This window comes from Balaenoptera physalus (genome assembly GCF_965194825.1).
Source record: "Balaenoptera physalus genome assembly, chromosome: X".
NCBI classification, from domain to species: Eukaryota; Metazoa; Chordata; class Mammalia; order Artiodactyla; family Balaenopteridae; genus Balaenoptera; species Balaenoptera physalus.
In genome coordinates, this window is record NC_138903.1 from 23,875,973 (window position 1) to 23,893,356 (window position 17,384).

Genomic DNA, 17,384 nt, shown 5'->3' on the forward strand with positions numbered 1-17,384 from the left:
AGTTGCAAGTTCATTGCTCGTACTGGGTCTGTTCATAGTTTCTATTTTTTCCTGGTTCACTCTTGGAAGGTTGTACCTGTCTAAGAATTTGTGCATTTCTTCCAGATTGTCCATTTTATCAGCATAGAGTTGCTTGTAGTAGTCTCTTACGAAGTTTTATAGTTCTCTGTTGTCCGTGGTAAGTTCTTTTTCATTTCTAATTTTATTGATTGCAGTCCTCTCCCTCTTTTTCTCGGTGAGTCTGGCTAAAGGTATATCAATATTGTTTACCTTCTCAAAGAACCAGCTTTTCCTTTTATTGATCCTTGCTATTGTTTTCTTTGTTGCTGTTTCCGTTCTTTCTTTCTTTTTTGTCTACCTTTTTATTGACAGCCCCAACTACCTTCAGAGTTTGTTGTCTATTTAGGAAATGATCGGTTCAAATGAACACATCTTCTTCCTTTTATCTTATTGTTTTGTGAATTTTTGAATATTATTTTATTTTTTATATAGCAGGCTCTTATTAGTTATCCATTTTATACATATTAGTGTATATGTTTGAATCCCAATTTCCGAATTCATCACACAATGACTACCACACCCGCACTTTCCCCCTTTGGTGGCCATACGTGGGTTCTCCACATCTGTGTATCAATTCAATCCTGCAAACCGGTTCATCTGTACCATCTTTCCAGGATGCATATATACGCATTTATATACGGTATCTGTTTTTCTCTTTCTGACTGACTTCACTCTGTATGACAGTCTCTAGATCCATCCACGCCTGTACCACTGAACCAACTTAGTTCCTTTTTATGGCTGAGTAATATTCCATGGTATATATGTACCTCATCTTCTTTATCCATTCGCCTGTGGATGGGCATTTAGGTTGTTTCCATGACCTGGCTATAGTAAATACTGCTTCAATGAACATTGGGGTGCATGTGACTTTTAGAACTATGGTTTTCTCTTGGTATATGCCCTGTTGTGGGTTCGCTGGGTCGTATGGCAATTTTGTTTTTCGTTTTTGAAGGAACCTCTTTACTGTTCTCCATAGTGGCTGTATCAGTTTATATTCCCAACAGCAGTGCAAGAGTATTCTCTTTGCTCCACACCCTGTCCAGCAATTGTTGTTTGTTGATTTTCTGATGATGCCCATTCTAAATGGTGTGAGGTGATACCTCAGTGTAGTTTTGATGTGCATCTCTCTAATAATTACTGACGTTGAGCAGGTTTTGATGTGCTTGTTGGCCAGCTGTGTGTCTTCTTTCGAGAATTGTCTATTTAGGTCTTCTGCCCTTTTTTCGATTGGGTTGTTCGTTTGTTTAATACCGAGCTGCATGTGCTGTTTATATATTTTGGAGGTTAATCCTTAGTCCGTTGATTCGTACACAAATATTTTTCCCATTCTGCGGGTTGTCCTTTAGTCTTGTTTGTCGTTTCCTGTGTGTAGCAAAAGCTTTTAAGTTTCATTAGGTCCTACTTGTTTATTATTGTTTTTATTTCCATTACTCTAGGAGGTGGATTAAAAAAGATCTTGCCGTGATTTATGTCAAAGCGTGTTATTGCTATGTTTTCCTCTAAGAGTTTTATAGTATCCTGTCTTACGTTTTGGTCTCTGTTCCATTTTGAGTTGATTTCTGTGTACGGTGTTTGGGAGTGTTCTAATTTCATTCTTTTACATGTGTCTGTCCAGTTTTCCCAGCACCACTTATTGTAGAGACTGTCTTTTCTCCATTGTGGATTCATGTCTACTTTGTCATAGATTAGTTGACCATAGGTGCGTGGCTTTATCTCTGGGCTTTCTATCCTGTTGCATTGATCTATATTTCTGTTTTTGTGCCAGTCCCATCATGTCTTGATTCCTGTAGCTTTGTAGTACTGTCTGACGTCGGGCAGTCTGATTCCTCCAGCTCTGTTTTTTTCCCTCAAAGTGCTTCGTCTCTTCAGTGTTTTTTGTGTCTCCATACAAATTTTAAGATTTTTTAGTTCTAGTTCTGGAAAGAATGCCATTGGTAATTTGAGAGGGATTGCATTGAATATGTAGATTGCTTTCGTAGTATAGTCATTTTCACAACATTGATTCTTCCAATCCAAGAACATGGTATCTCTCTCAATGTGTTTGTATCATCTTCAATTTCGTTCTTCAGTGTAATAGTTTTCAGCATACAGATCTTTTGTCTCCCTACGTAGGTTTATTCCTAGGTATTTTATTCTTTCTGTTGTAATGGTTAATGGGAGTGTTTCCTTCATTTCTCTTTCAGAATTTTCTTCATTAATGTATTGGAATGCAAGGGATTTCTGTGCATTCATTTTCTATCATGCAACGTTACCAAATCCATGGATTAGCTCTAGTAGTTTTCTGGTGGCATCTTTAGGATTCTCTAAGTATAGTGTCATGTCATCTGCACAGAGTGACAGTGTTACTTCTTTCCCAACTTGTGTTCCGTTTATTTCTTTTGCTGCTCTGACTGCTGTGGCTAGAACTTCCAAAACTATGTGGAATAATATTGGTGAGAGTGGTCATCCTTCTGTTGTTCCTCATATTAGAGGACATGCTTTCAGTTTTTCACCATTGAGGATGTTTGCTGTGGGTTTGTCGTATATGGCCTTGATTAACTTGAGTGAGGTTCCCTCTCTGCCCACTTTCTGGAGTGATTTTATCAGAAATATATGTTGAAATTTGTTACAAGCTTTTTTGCATCTATTTACATGATCATACGTTTTTTCCTCTTCGCTTTGTTAATAGGGTGTATCACATTGATTTTCGTATATTGAAGAATCCTTGCATCCCTGGAATTAATCCCACTTGATCATGAGGTATGATACTTTTAATGTGGTATTGGATTCTGTTTGCTACTATTTTGTTGAGCAACTTTGCATCTACGTTCATCACTGATATCAGTGTGTAACTTTAATTTTTTGTACTACCTTTGTCTCGTTTTGGTATCAGGGTGAGGGTAGCCTCATAGAAAGAGTTTGGGAGTGTTCCTCCCTTTCCCATTTTTTGGAAGAGTTTGAGAAGGATGGGTGTTAAGTCTTTTCTCCATGTTGGATAGAATTAACCTGTGAAACCACCAGTCCTGGACTTTTGTTTGTTGGACGATTTTCAATCAGAGTTGCAAGTTCATTACTCGTACTGGGTCTGTTCATAGTTTCTATTTTTTCCTGGTTCAGTCTTGGAAGGTTGTACCTGTCTAAGAATTTGTGCATTTCTTCCAGATTGTCCATTTTATCAGCATAGAGTTGCTTGTAGTAGTCTCTTACGAAGTTTCATAGTTCTCTGTTGTCCGTGGTAACTTCTTTTTCATTTCTAATTTTATTGATTGCAGTCCTCTCCCTCTTTTTCTCGGTGAGTCTGGCTAAAGGTATATCAATATTGTTTACCTTCTCAACGAACCAGCTTTTACTTTTATAGATCCTTGCTATTGTTTTCTTTGTTGCTGTTTCAGTTCTTTTTTTCTTTTTTCTCTACCTTTTTACTGACAACCCCAACTACCTTCAGAGTTTGTTGTCTATTTAGGAAATGATCGGTTCAAATGAACACATCTTCTTCCTTTTCTCTTATTGTTTTTTGAATTTTTGAATATTATTTTATATTTTTATACAGCATGTACTTATTAGTTATCCATTTTATACATATCAGTGTATATATGTCAATCCCAATTTCCCAATTCATCACACAACGACTACCACAGCCCCACTTTCCCCCTTTGGTGGCCATACGTGGATTCTCCACATCTGTGTATCAATTCAATCCTGCAAACCGGTTCATCTGTACCATCTTTCTAGGTTGCATATATATGCGTTTATATACGGTATCTGTTTTTCTCTTTCTGACTGACTTCACTCTGTATGACAGTCTCTAGATCCATCCACGCCTGTACCACTGAACCAACTTAGTTCCTTTTTATGGCTGAGTAATATTCCATGGTATATATGTACCTCATCTTCTTTATCCATTCGCCTGTGGATGGGCATTTAGGTTGTTTCCATGACCTGGCTATAGTAAATACTGCTTCAATGAACATTGGGGTGCATGTGACTTTTAGAACTATGGTTTTCTCTTGGTATATGCCCTGTAGTGGGTTCGCTGGGTCGTATGGCAATTTTGTTTCTCGTTTTTGAAGGAACCTCTTTACTGTTCTCCATAGTGGCTGTATCAGTTTATATTCCCAACAGCAGTGCAAGTGTATTCTCTTTGCTCCACACCCTGTCCAGCAATTGTTGTTTGTTGATTTTCTGATGATGCCCGTTCTAAATGGTGTGAGGTGATACCTCAGTGTAGTTTTGATGTGCATCTCTCTAATAATTACTGACGTTGAGCAGGTTTTGATGTGCTTGTTGGCCAGCTGTGTGTCTTCTTTCGAGAATTGTCTATTTAGGTCTTCTGCCCTTTTTTCGATTGGGTTGTTCGTTCGTTTAATACCGAGCTGCATGTGCTGTTTATATATTTTGGAGGTTAATCCTTAGTCCGTTGATTCGTACACAAATATTTTTCCCATTCTGCGGGTTGTCCTTTAGTCTTGTTTGTCGTTTCCTGTGTGTAGCAAAAGCTTTTAAGTTTCATTAGGTCCTACTTGTTTATTATTGTTTTTATTTCCATTACTCTAGGAGGTGGATTAAAAAAGATCTTGCCGTGATTTATGTCAAAGCGTGTTATTGCTATGTTTTCCTCTAAGAGTTTTATAGTATCCTGTCTTACGTTTAGGTCTCTGTTCCATTTTGAGTTGATTTCTGTGTACGGTGTTTGGGAGTGTTCTAATTTCATTCTTTTACATGTGTCTGTCCAGTTTTCCCAGCACCACTTATTGTAGAGACTGTCTTTTCTCCGTTGTGGATTCATGTCTACTTTGTCATAGATTAGTTGACCATAGGTGCGTGGCTTTATCTCTGGGCTTTCTATCCTGTTGCATTGATCTATATTTCTGTTTTTGTGCCAGTCCCATCATGTCTTGATTCCTGTAGCTTTGTAGTACAGTCTGAAGTCGGGCAGTCTGATTCCTCCAGCTCTGTTTTTTGCTCTCAAAGTGCTTCGGCTCTTCCAGGTTTTTTGTGTCTCCATACAAATTTTAAGATTTTTTTGGGTCTAGTTCTGGAAAAAATGCCATTGGTAATTTGAGAGGGATTGCATTGAATATGTAGATTGCTTTCGTAGTATAGTCATTTTCACAACATTGATTCTTCCAATCCAAGAACATCGTATCACTCTCCATCTGTTTGTATCTTCTTCAATTTCCTTCTTCCGTGTCATAGTTTTCAGCATACAGATCTTTTGTCTCCCTAGGTAAGTTTATTCGTAGGTAATTTATTCTTTCTGTTGCAATGGTTAATGGGAGTGTTTCCTTCATTTCTCTGTCAGATTTTTCTTCATTAATGTATAGGAATGCAAGGGATTTCTGTGCATTCATTTTCTATCATGCAACATTACCAAATCCATGGAGTAGCTCTAGTTGTTTTCTGGTGGCATCTTTAGGATTCTCTAAGTATAGTGTCATGTCATCTGCACAGAGTGACAGTGTTACTTCTTCTTTTCCAACTTGTGTTCCTTTCATTTCTTTTGCTGCTCTGACTGCTGTGGCTAAAACTTCCAAAACTATGTTGAATAATAGTGGTGAGAGTGGTCATCCTTGTTTGTTCCTGATATTAGAGGACATGCTTTCAATTATTCACCATTGAGAATGTTTGCTGTGGGTTTGTCGTATATGGCCTTGATTAAGTGGAGTGAGGTTCCCTCTCTGCCCACTTTCTGGAGGTTTTTTATCAGAAATGTGTGTTGCAATTTGTCACAAGCTTTTCTGCATCGATTGACATGATCATACGTTTTTTCCTCTTCACTTTGTTAATAGGGTGTATCACATTGATTTGCGTATATTGAAGAATCCTTGCATCCCTGGGATCAATCCCACTTGATCATGAGGTATGATACTTTTAATGTGGTATTGGATTCTGTTTGCTACTATTTTGTTGAGCAGCTTTGCATCTATGTTCATCAGTGATATCGGTGTGTAACTTTAGTTCTTTGTACTGTATTTGTCTGGTTTTGGTATCAGGGTGATGGTGGCCTCATAGAAAGAGTTTGGGAGTGTTCCTTCTTCGCCAATTTTTTGGAAGAGTTGGAGAAGGATGGGTGTTAGGTCTTTTCTCCATGTTGGATAGAATTATCCTGTGAAACTACCTGTCCTGGACTTTTGTTTGTTGGACGATTGTTAATCACAGTTGCAAGTTCATTACTCGTCCTGGGTCTGTTCATAGTTTCTATTTTTTCCTGTTTCAGTCTTGGAAGGTTGTACCTGTCTAAGAATTTGTGCATTTCTTCCAGATTGTCCATTTTATCTGCATAGATTTGTTTATAGTAATCTCTTACGAAGTTTTATATTTCTGTGTTGTCTGTGGTAACTTCTTTTTCATTTCTAATTTTATTGATTGCAGTCCTCTCCCTCTTTTTCTCGGTGAGTCTGGCTAAAGGTATATCAATATTGTTTACCTTCTCAAAGAACCAGCTTTTACTTTTACTGATCCTTGCTATTGTTTTCTTTGTTGCTATTTCAGTTCTTTCTTTCTTTTTTTTCTGCCTTTTTATTGACAGCCCCAACTACCTTCAGAGTTTGTTGTCTATTTAAGAAATGATCGGTTCAAATGAACATATCTTCTTCCTTTTATCTTATTGTTTTTTGAATTTTTCAATATTATTTTATTTTCTTGTACAGTAGGTACTTATTAGTTATCCATTTTATACATATCAGTGTATATATTTGAATCCCAATTTCCGAATTCATCACACAATAACTACCACACCCCCACTTTCCCCCTTTGGTGGCCATACGTGGGTTCTCCACATCTGTGTATCAATTCAATCCTGCAAACCGGTTCATCTGTTCCATTTTTCTAGGTTGCATATATATGCGTTTATATACGATATCTGTTTTTCTCCTTCTGACTGACTTCACTCTGTATGACAGTCTATAGATCCATCCACACCTGTACCAATGAACCAACTTAGTTCCTTTTTATGGCTGAGTAATATTCCATGGTATATATGTACCTCATCTTCTTTATCCATTAGCTTGTGCATGGGCATTTAGGTTGTTTTCATGACCTGGCTATTGTAAATACTGCTACAATGAACATTGGGGTGCATGTGACTTTTAGAACTATGGTTTTCTCTTGGTGTATGCCCTGTAGTGGGTTCTCTGGGTCGTATGGCAATTCTGTTTTTCGTTTTTTAAAGGAACCTCTTTACTGTTCTCCATAGTGGCTGTATCAATTTACATTCCCAACAACAGTGCAAGAGTATTCTCTTTGCTCCACACCCTGTCCAGCAATTGTTGTTTGTTGATTTTCTGATGATGCCCGTTCTAAATGGTGTGAGGTGATACCTCAGTGTAGTTTTGATGTGCATCTCTCTAATAATTAGTGACGTTGAGCAGGTTTTGATGTGCTTGTTGGCCAGCTGTGTGTCTTCTTTGTAGAATTGTCTATTTAGGTCTTCTGCCCATTTTTCGATTGGGTTGTTCGTTTGTTTAATACCGAGCTGCATGAGCTCTTTATATATTTGAGATTAATCCTTAGTCCGTTGATCCGTATGCAAATATTTCTCCCATTCTGCGGGTTGTCCTTTGCTCTTGTTTGTCGTTTCCTGTGTGTAGCAAAAGCTTGTAAGTTTCATTAGGTCCCACTTGTTTCTTTTTGTTTTTATTTCCATTACTCTAGGAGGTGGATTAAAAAATATACTGCCGTGATTTATGTCAAAGCGTGTTATTCCTGTGTTTTCCTCTAAGAGTTTTATAGTATCCTGTCTTACGTTTAGGTCTCTGTTGCATTTTGAGTTGATTTCTGTGTACGGTGTTTGGGAGTGTTCTAATTTCATTCTTTTACATGTGTCTGTCCTGTTTTCCCAGAACCACTTATTGTAGAGACTGTCTTTTCTCCATTGTGGATTCTTGTCTACTTTGTCATAGATTAGTTGACCATAGGTGCGTGGCTTTATCTCTGGGCTTTCTATCCTGTTGCATTGATCTATATTTCTGTTTTTCTGCCAGTCCCATCATGTCTTGATTCCTGTAGCTTTGTAGTACAGTCTGAAGTCGGGCAGTCTGATTCCTCCAGCTCTGTTTTTTGCTCTCAAAGTCCTTCGGCTCTTCCAGGTTTCTTGTGTCTCCATACAAATTTTAAGATTTTTTTGGGTCTAGTTCTGGAAAAAATGCCATTGGTAATTTGAGAGGGATTGCATTGAATATGTAGATTGCTTTCGTAGTATAGTCATTTTCACAACATTGATTCTTCCAATCCAAGAACATCGTATCACTCTCCATCTGTTTGTATCATCTTCAATTTCCTTCTTCCGTGTCATAGTTTTCAGCATACAGATCTTTTGTCTTCCGAGGTAAGTTTATTCATAGGTAATTTATTCTTTCTGTTGCAATGGTTAATGGGAGTGTTTCCTTCATTTCTCTTTCAGATTTTTCTTCATTAATGTATAGGAATGCAAGGGCTTTCTGTGCATTCATTTTCTATCATGCAACGTTAGCAAATCCATGGAGTAGCTCTAGTTGTTTTCTGGTGGCATCTTTAGGATTCTCTAAGTATAGTGTCATGTCATCTGCAAAGAGTGACAGTGTTACTTCTTCTTTTCCAACTTGTGTTCTTTTTATTTCTTTTGCTGCTCTGACTGCTGTGGCTAAAACTTCCAAAACTATGTGGAATAATAGTGGTGAGAGTGGTCATCCTTGTCTTGTTCCTGATATTAGAGGACATGCTTTCAATTATTCACCATTGAGAATGTTTGCTGTGGGTTTGTCGTATATGGCCTTGATTAACTTGAGTGAGGTTCCCTCTCTGCCCACTTACTGGAGGGTTTTTATCATAAATGTGTGTTGAAATTTGTCACAAGCTTTTCTGCATCGATTGACATGATCATATGGATTTTCCTCTTCGCTTTCTTCATAGGGTGTATCACATTGAATTGTGTGTATTGAACAATCCTTGCATCCCTGGGATCAATCCCACTTGATCATGAGGTATGCCACTTTTAATGTGGTATTGGATTCTGTTTGCTACTATTTTGTTGAGCAGCTGCGCATCTATGTTCATCAGTGATATCGGTGTGTAACTTTAGTTTTTTGTACTACCTTTGTCTGCTTTGAGTATCAGGTTGATGGTGGCCTCATAGAAAGAGTTTGGGAGTGTTCCTCCCTTGCCCATTTTTTGGAAGAGTTTGAGAAGGATGGGTGTTAAGTCTTTTCTCCATGTTGGATAGAATTATCCTGTGAAACCATCTGTCCTGGACTTTTGTTTGTTGGACGATTTTCAATCAGAGTTGCAAGTTCATTACTCGAACTGGGTCTGTTCATAGTTTCTATTTTTTCCTGTTTCAGTCTTGGAAGGTTGTACCTTTCTAAGAATTTGTGCATTTCTTCCAGATTGTCCATTTTATCAGCATAGAGTTGCTTCTAGTAGTCTCTTACTAAGTTTTATATTTCTGTGTTGTCCGTGGTAACTTCTTTTTCATTTCTAATCTTATTGATTGCACTCCTCTCCCTCTTTTTCTTGGTGAGTCTGGCTAAAGGTATGTCAATACTGTTTACCTTGTAAAAGAACCAGCTTTTACTTTTATTGATCCTTGCTATTGTTTTCTTTGTTGCTGTTTCAGTTCTTTCTTTCTCTTTTCTCTACCTTTTTATTGACAGCCCCAACTACCTTCAGAGTTTGTTGTCTATTTAGGAAATGATCGGTTCAAATGAACACATCTTCTTCCTTTTATCTTATTGTTTTGTGAATTTTTGAATACTATTTTATATTTTTATATAGCAGGTTCTTATTAGTTATCCATTTTATACATATCAGTGTAAATATTTGAATCCCAATTTCCGAATTCATCACACAACGACTACCACACCACCACTTCCCCCTTTGGTGGCCGTATGTGGGTTCTCCACATCTGTGTATCAATTCAATTCTGCAAACCGATTCATCTGTACCATCTTTCTAGGATGCATATATATGCATTTATATATGGTATCTGTTTTTCTCTTTCTGACTGACTTCACTCTGTATGACAGTCTCTAGATCCATCCACGCCTTTACCACTGAACCAACTTAGTTCCTTTTTATGGCTGAGTAATATTCCATGGTATATACGTACCTCATCTTCCTTATCCATTCGCCTGTGGATGGGCATTTAGGTTGTTTCCATGACCTGGCTATAGTAAATACTACTACAATGAACATTGGGGTGCATGTGACTTTTAGAACTATGGTTTTCTCTTGGTGTATGCCCTGTAGTGGGTTCGCTGGGTCATATGGCAATTCTGTTTTTCGTTTTTTAAGGATCCTCTTTACTGTTCTCCATATTGGCTGTATCAGTTTACTTTCCCAACAACAGTGCAAGAGTATTCTCTTTGCTCCACACCCTGTGCAGCAGTTGTTGTTTGTTGATTTTTCTGATGATGCCCGTTCTAAATGGTGTGAGGTGATACCTCAGTGTAGTTTTGATGTGCATCTCTCTAATAATTAGTGACGTTGAGCAGGTTTTGATGTGTTTGTCGGCCAGCTGTATGTTTTCTTTGGAGAATTGTCTATTTAGATCTTCTGCCCATTTTTCGATTGGGTTGTTCGTTTGTTTAATACCAAGCTGCATGGGCTCTTTATATATTTTGGCGATTAATCCTTAGTCCGTTGATCCGTACGCAAATATTTTTCCCATTCTGAGGGCTGTCCTTTGGTCTTGCTTGTCGTTTCCTGTGTGTAGCAAAAGCTTTTAAGTTTCATTAGGTCCCACTTGTTTATTTTTGTTTTTATTTCCATTACTCTAGGAGGTGGATTAAAAAAGATCTTGCCGTGATTTATGTCAAAGCGTGTTATTGCTATGTTTTCCTCTAAGAGTTTTATAGTATCCTGTCTTACGTTTAGGTCTCTGTTCCATTTTGAGTTGATTTCTGTGTACGGTGCTTGGGAGTGTTCTAATTTCATTCTTTTACATGTGTCTGTCCAGTTTTCCCAGCACCACTTATTGTAGAGACTGTCTTTTCTCCATTGTGGATTCTTGTCTACTTTGTCATAGATTAGTTGACCATAGGTGCGTGGCTTTATCTCTGGGCTTTCTATCCTGTTGCATTGATCTATATTTCTGTTTTTGTGCCAGTTCCATCATGTCTTGATTACTGTAGCTTTATAGTACAGTCTGAAGTCGGGCAGTCTGATTCCTCTAGCTCTGTTTTTTGCTCTCAAAGTGCTTCGGCTCTTCCAGGTTTTTTGTGTCTCCATACAAATTTTAAATTTTTTTGGGTCTAGTTCTGGAAAAAATGCCATTGGTAATTTGAGAGGGATTGCATTGAATATGTAGATTGCTTTCGTAGTATAGTCATTTTCACAACATTGATTCTTCCAATCCAAGAACATCGTATCACTCTCCATCTGTTTGTATCATCTTCAATTTCCTTCTTCCGTGTCATAGTTTTCAGCATACAGATCTTTTGTCTCCCTAGGTAAGTTTATTCGTAGGTAATTTATTCTTTCTGTTGCAATGGTTAATGGGAGTGTTTCCTTCATTTCTCTTTCAGATTTTTCTTCATTAATGTATAGGAATGCAAGGGATTTCTGTGCATTCATTTTCTATCATGCAACGTTACCAAATCCATGGAGTAGCTCTAGTTGTTTTCTGGTGGCATCTTTAGGATTCTCTAAGTATAGTGTCATGTCATCTGCACAGAGTGACAGTGTTACTTCTTCTTTTCCAACTTGTGTTCCTTTCATTTCTTTTGCTGCTCTGACTGCTGTGGCTAAAACTTCCAAAACTATGTTGAATAATAGTGGTGAGAGTGGTCATCCTTGTTTGTTCCTGATATTAGAGGACATGCTTTCAATTATTCACCATTGAGAATGTTTGCTGTGGGTTTGTCGTATATGGCCTTGATTAAGTGGAGTGAGGTTCCCTCTCTGCCCACTTTCTGGAGGTTTTTTATCAGAAATGTGTGTTGCAATTTGTCACAAGCTTTTCTGCATCGATTGACATGATCATACGTTTTTTCCTCTTCACTTTGTTCATAGGGTGTATCACATTGATTTGCGTATATTGAAGAATCCTTGCATCCCTGGGATCAATCCCACTTGATCATGAGGTATGATACTTTTAATGTGGTATTGGATTCTGTTTGCTACTATTTTGTTGAGCAGCTTTGCATCTATGTTCATCAGTGATATCGGTGTGTAACTTTAGTTCTTTGTACTGTATTTGTCTGGTTTTGGTATCAGGGTGATGGTGGCCTCATAGAAAGAGTTTGGGAGTGTTCCTTCTTCGCCAATTTTTTGGAAGAGTTGGAGAAGGATGGGTGTTAGGTCTTTTCTCCATGTTGGATAGAATTATCCTGTGAAACTACCTGTCCTGGACTTTTGTTTGTTGGACGATTGTTAATCACAGTTGCAAGTTCATTACTCGTCCTGGGTCTGTTCATAGTTTCTATTTTTTCCTGTTTCAGTCTTGGAAGGTTGTACCTGTCTAAGAATTTGTGCATTTCTTCCAGATTGTCCATTTTATCTGCATAGATTTGTTTATAGTAATCTCTTACGAAGTTTTATATTTCTGTGTTGTCCATGGTAACTTCTTTTTCATTTCTAATTTTATTGATTGCAGTCCTCTCCCTCTTTTTCTCGGTGAGTCTGGCTAAAGGTATATCAATATTGTTTACCTTCTCAAAGAACCAGCTTTTACTTTTACTGATCCTTGCTATTGTTTTCTTTGTTGCTATTTCAGTTCTTTCTTTCTTTTTTTTCTGCCTTTTTATTGACAGCCCCAACTACCTTCAGAGTTTGTTGTCTATTTAAGAAATGATCGGTTCAAATGAACATATCTTCTTCCTTTTATCTTATTGTTTTTTGAATTTTTCAATATTATTTTATTTTCTTGTACAATAGGTACTTATTAGTTATCCATTTTATACATATCAGTGTATATATTTGAATCCCAATTTCCGAATTCATCACACAATAACTACCACACCCCCACTTTCCCCCTTTGGTGGCCATACGTGGGTTTTCCACATCTGTGTATCAATTCAATCCTGCAAACCGGTTCATCTGTTCCATTTTTCTAGGTTGCATATATATGCGTTTATATACGATATCTGTTTTTCTCCTTCTGACTGACTTCACTCTGTATGACAGTCTATAGATCCATCCACACCTGTACCAATGAACCAACTTAGTTCCTTTTTATGGCTGAGTAATATTCCATGGTATATATGTACCTCATCTTCTTTATCCATTAGCTTGTGCATGGGCATTTAGGTTGTTTTCATGACCTGGCTATTGTAAATACTGCTACAATGAACATTGGGGTGCATGTGACTTTTAGAACTATGGTTTTCTCTTGGTGTATGCCCTGTAGTGGGTTCTCTGGGTCGTATGGCAATTCTGTTTTTCGTTTTTTAAAGGAACCTCTTTACTGTTCTCCATAGTGGCTGTATCAATTTACATTCCCAACAACAGTGCAAGAGTATTCTCTTTGCTCCACACCCTGTCCAGCAATTGTTGTTTGTTGATTTTCTGATGATGCCCGTTCTAAATGGTGTGAGGTGATACCTCAGTGTAGTTTTGATGTGCATCTCTCTAATAATTAGTGACGTTGAGCAGGTTTTGATGTGCTTGTTGGCCAGCTGTGTGTCTTCTTTGTAGAATTGTCTATTTAGGTCTTCTGCCCATTTTTCGATTGGGTTGTTCGTTTGTTTAATACCGAGCTGCATGAGCTCTTTATATATTTGAGATTAATCCTTAGTCCGTTGATCCGTATGCAAATATTTCTCCCATTCTGCGGGCTGTCCTTTGCTCTTGTTTGTCGTTTCCTGTGTGTAGCAAAAGCTTGTAAGTTTCATTAGGTCCCACTTGTTTCTTTTTGTTTTTATTTCCATTACTCTAGGAGGTGGATTAAAAAATATACTGCCGTGATTTATGCCAAAGCGTGTTATTCCTGTGTTTTCCTCTAAGAGTTTTATAGTATCCTGTCTTACGTTTAGGTCTCTGTTGCATTTTGAGTTGATTTCTGTGTACGGTGTTTGGGAGTGTTCTAATTTCATTCTTTTACATGTGTCTGTCCTGTTTTCCCAGAACCACTTATTGTAGAGACTGTCTTTTCTCCATTGTGGATTCTTGTCTACTTTGTCATAGATTAGTTGACCATAGGTGCGTGGCTTTATCTCTGAGCTTTCTATCCTGTTGCATTGATCTATATTTCTGTTTTTCTGCCAGTTCCATCATGTCTTGATTCCTGTAGCTTTGTAGTACAGTCTGAAGTCGGGCAGTCTGATTCCTCCAGCTCTGTTTTTTGCTCTCAAAGTCCTTCGGCTCTTCCAGGTTTCTTGTGTCTCCATACAAATTTTAAGATTTTTTTGGGTCTAGTTCTGGAAAAAATGCCATTGGTAATTTGAGAGGGATTGCATTGAATATGTAGATTGCTTTCGTAGTATAGTCATTTTCACAACATTGATTCTTCCAATCCAAGAACATCGTATCACTCTCCATCTGTTTGTATCATCTTCAATTTCCTTCTTCCGTGTCATAGTTTTCAGCATACAGATCTTTTGTCTCCCGAGGTAAGTTTATTCATAGGTAATTTATTCTTTCTGTTGCAATGGTTAATGGGAGTGTTTCCTTCATTTCTCTTTCAGATTTTTCTTCATTAATGTATAGGAATGCAAGGGCTTTCTGTGCATTCATTTTCTATCATGCAACGTTAGCAAATCCATGGAGTAGCTCTAGTTGTTTTCTGGTGGCATCTTTAGGATTCTCTAAGTATAGTGTCATGTCATCTGCAAAGAGTGACAGTGTTACTTCTTCTTTTCCAACTTGTGTTCTTTTTATTTCTTTTGCTGCTCTGACTGCTGTGGCTAAAACTTCCAAAACTATGTGGAATAATAGTGGTGAGAGTGGTCATCCTTGTCTTGTTCCTGATATTAGAGGACATGCTTTCAATTATTCACCATTGAGAATGTTTGCTGTGGGTTTGTCGTATATGGCCTTGATTAACTTGAGTGAGGTTCCGTCTCTGCCCACTTACTGGAGGGTTTTTATCATAAATGTGTGTTGAAATTTGTCACAAGCTTTTCTGCATCGATTGACATGATCATATGGATTTTCCTCTTCGCTTTCTTCATAGGGTGTATCACATTGAATTGTGTGTATTGAACAATCCTTGCATCCCTGGGATCAATCCCACTTGATCATGAGGTATGCCACTTTTAATGTGGTATTGGATTCTGTTTGCTACTATTTTGTTGAGCAGCTGCGCATCTATGTTCATCAGTGATATCGGTGTGTAACTTTAGTTTTTTGTACTACCTTTGTCTGCTTTGAGTATCAGGTTGATGGTGGCCTCATAGAAAGAGTTTGGGAGTGTTCCTCCCTTGCCCATTTTTTGGAAGAGTTTGAGAAGGATGGGTGTTAAGTCTTTTCTCCATGTTGGATAGAATTATCCTGTGAAACCATCTGTCCTGGACTTTTGTTTGTTGGACGATTTTCAATCAGAGTTGCAAGTTCATTACTCGAACTGGGTCTGTTCATAGTTTCTATTTTTTCCTGTTTCAGTCTTGGAAGGTTGTACCTTTCTAAGTATTTGTGCATTTCTTCCAGATTGTCCATTTTATCAGCATAGAGTTGCTTCTAGTAGTCTCTTACTAAGTTTTATATTTCTGTGTTGTCCGTGGTAACTTCTTTTTCATTTCTAATCTTATTGATTGCACTCCTCTCCCTCTTTTTCTTGGTGAGTCTGGCTAAAGGTATGTCAATACTGTTTACCTTGTAAAAGAACCAGCTTTTACTTTTATTGATCCTTGCTATTGTTTTCTTTGTTGCTGTTTCAGTTCTTTCTTTCTCTTTTCTCTACCTTTTTATTGACAGCCCCAACTACCTTCAGAGTTTGTTGTCTATTTAGGAAATGATCGGTTCAAATGAACACATCTTCTTCCTTTTATCTTATTGTTTTGTGAATTTTTGAATACTATTTTATATTTTTATATAGCAGGTTCTTATTAGTTATCCATTTTATACATATCAGTGTAAATATTTGAATCCCAATTTCCGAATTCATCACACAACGACTACCACACCACCACTTCCCCCTTTGGTGGCCGTATGTGGGTTCTCCACATCTGTGTATCAATTCAATTCTGCAAACCGATTCATCTGTACCATCTTTCTAGGATGCATATATATGCATTTATATATGGTATCTGTTTTTCTCTTTCTGACTGACTTCACTCTGTATGACAGTCTCTAGATCCATCCACGCCTTTACCACTGAACCAACTTAGTTCCTTTTTATGGCTGAGTAATATTCCATGGTATATACGTACCTCATCTTCCTTATCCATTCGCCTGTGGATGGGCATTTAGGTTGTTTCCATGACCTGGCTATAGTAAATACTACTACAATGAACATTGGGGTGCATGTGACTTTTAGAACTATGGTTTTCTCTTGGTGTATGCCCTGTAGTGGGTTCGCTGGGTCATATGGCAATTCTGTTTTTCGTTTTTTAAGGATCCTCTTTACTGTTCTCCATATTGGCTGTATCAGTTTACTTTCCCAACAACAGTGCAAGAGTATTCTCTTTGCTCCACACCCTGTGCAGCAGTTGTTGTTTGTTGATTTTTCTGATGATGCCCGTTCTAAATGGTGTGAGGTGATACCTCAGTGTAGTTTTGATGTGCATCTCTCTAATAATTAGTGACGTTGAGCAGGTTTTGATGTGTTTGTCGGCCAGCTGTATGTTTTCTTTGGAGAATTGTCTATTTAGATCTTCTGCCCATTTTTCGATTGGGTTGTTCGTTTGTTTAATACCAAGCTGCATGGGCTCTTTATATATTTTGGCGATTAATCCTTAGTCCGTTGATCCGTACGCAAATATTTTTCCCATTCTGAGGGCTGTCCTTTGGTCTTGCTTGTCGTTTCCTGTGTGTAGCAAAAGCTTTTAAGTTTCATTAGGTCCCACTTGTTTATTTTTGTTTTTATTTCCATTACTCTAGGAGGTGGATTAAAAAAGATCTTGCCGTGATTTATGTCAAAGCGTGTTATTGCTATGTTTTCCTCTAAGAGTTTTATAGTATCCTGTCTTACGTTTAGGTCTCTGTTCCATTTTGAGTTGATTTCTGTGTACGGTGCTTGGGAGTGTTCTAATTTCATTCTTTTACATGTGTCTGTCCAGTTTTCCCAGCACCACTTATTGTAGAGACTGTCTTTTCTCCATTGTGGATTCTTGTCTACTTTGTCATAGATTAGTTGACCATAGGTGCGTGGCTTTATCTCTGGGCTTTCTATCCTGTTGCATTGATCTATATTTCTGTTTTTGTGCCAGTTCCATCATGTCTTGATTACTGTAGCTTTATAGTACAGTCTGAAGTCGGGCAGTCTGATTCCT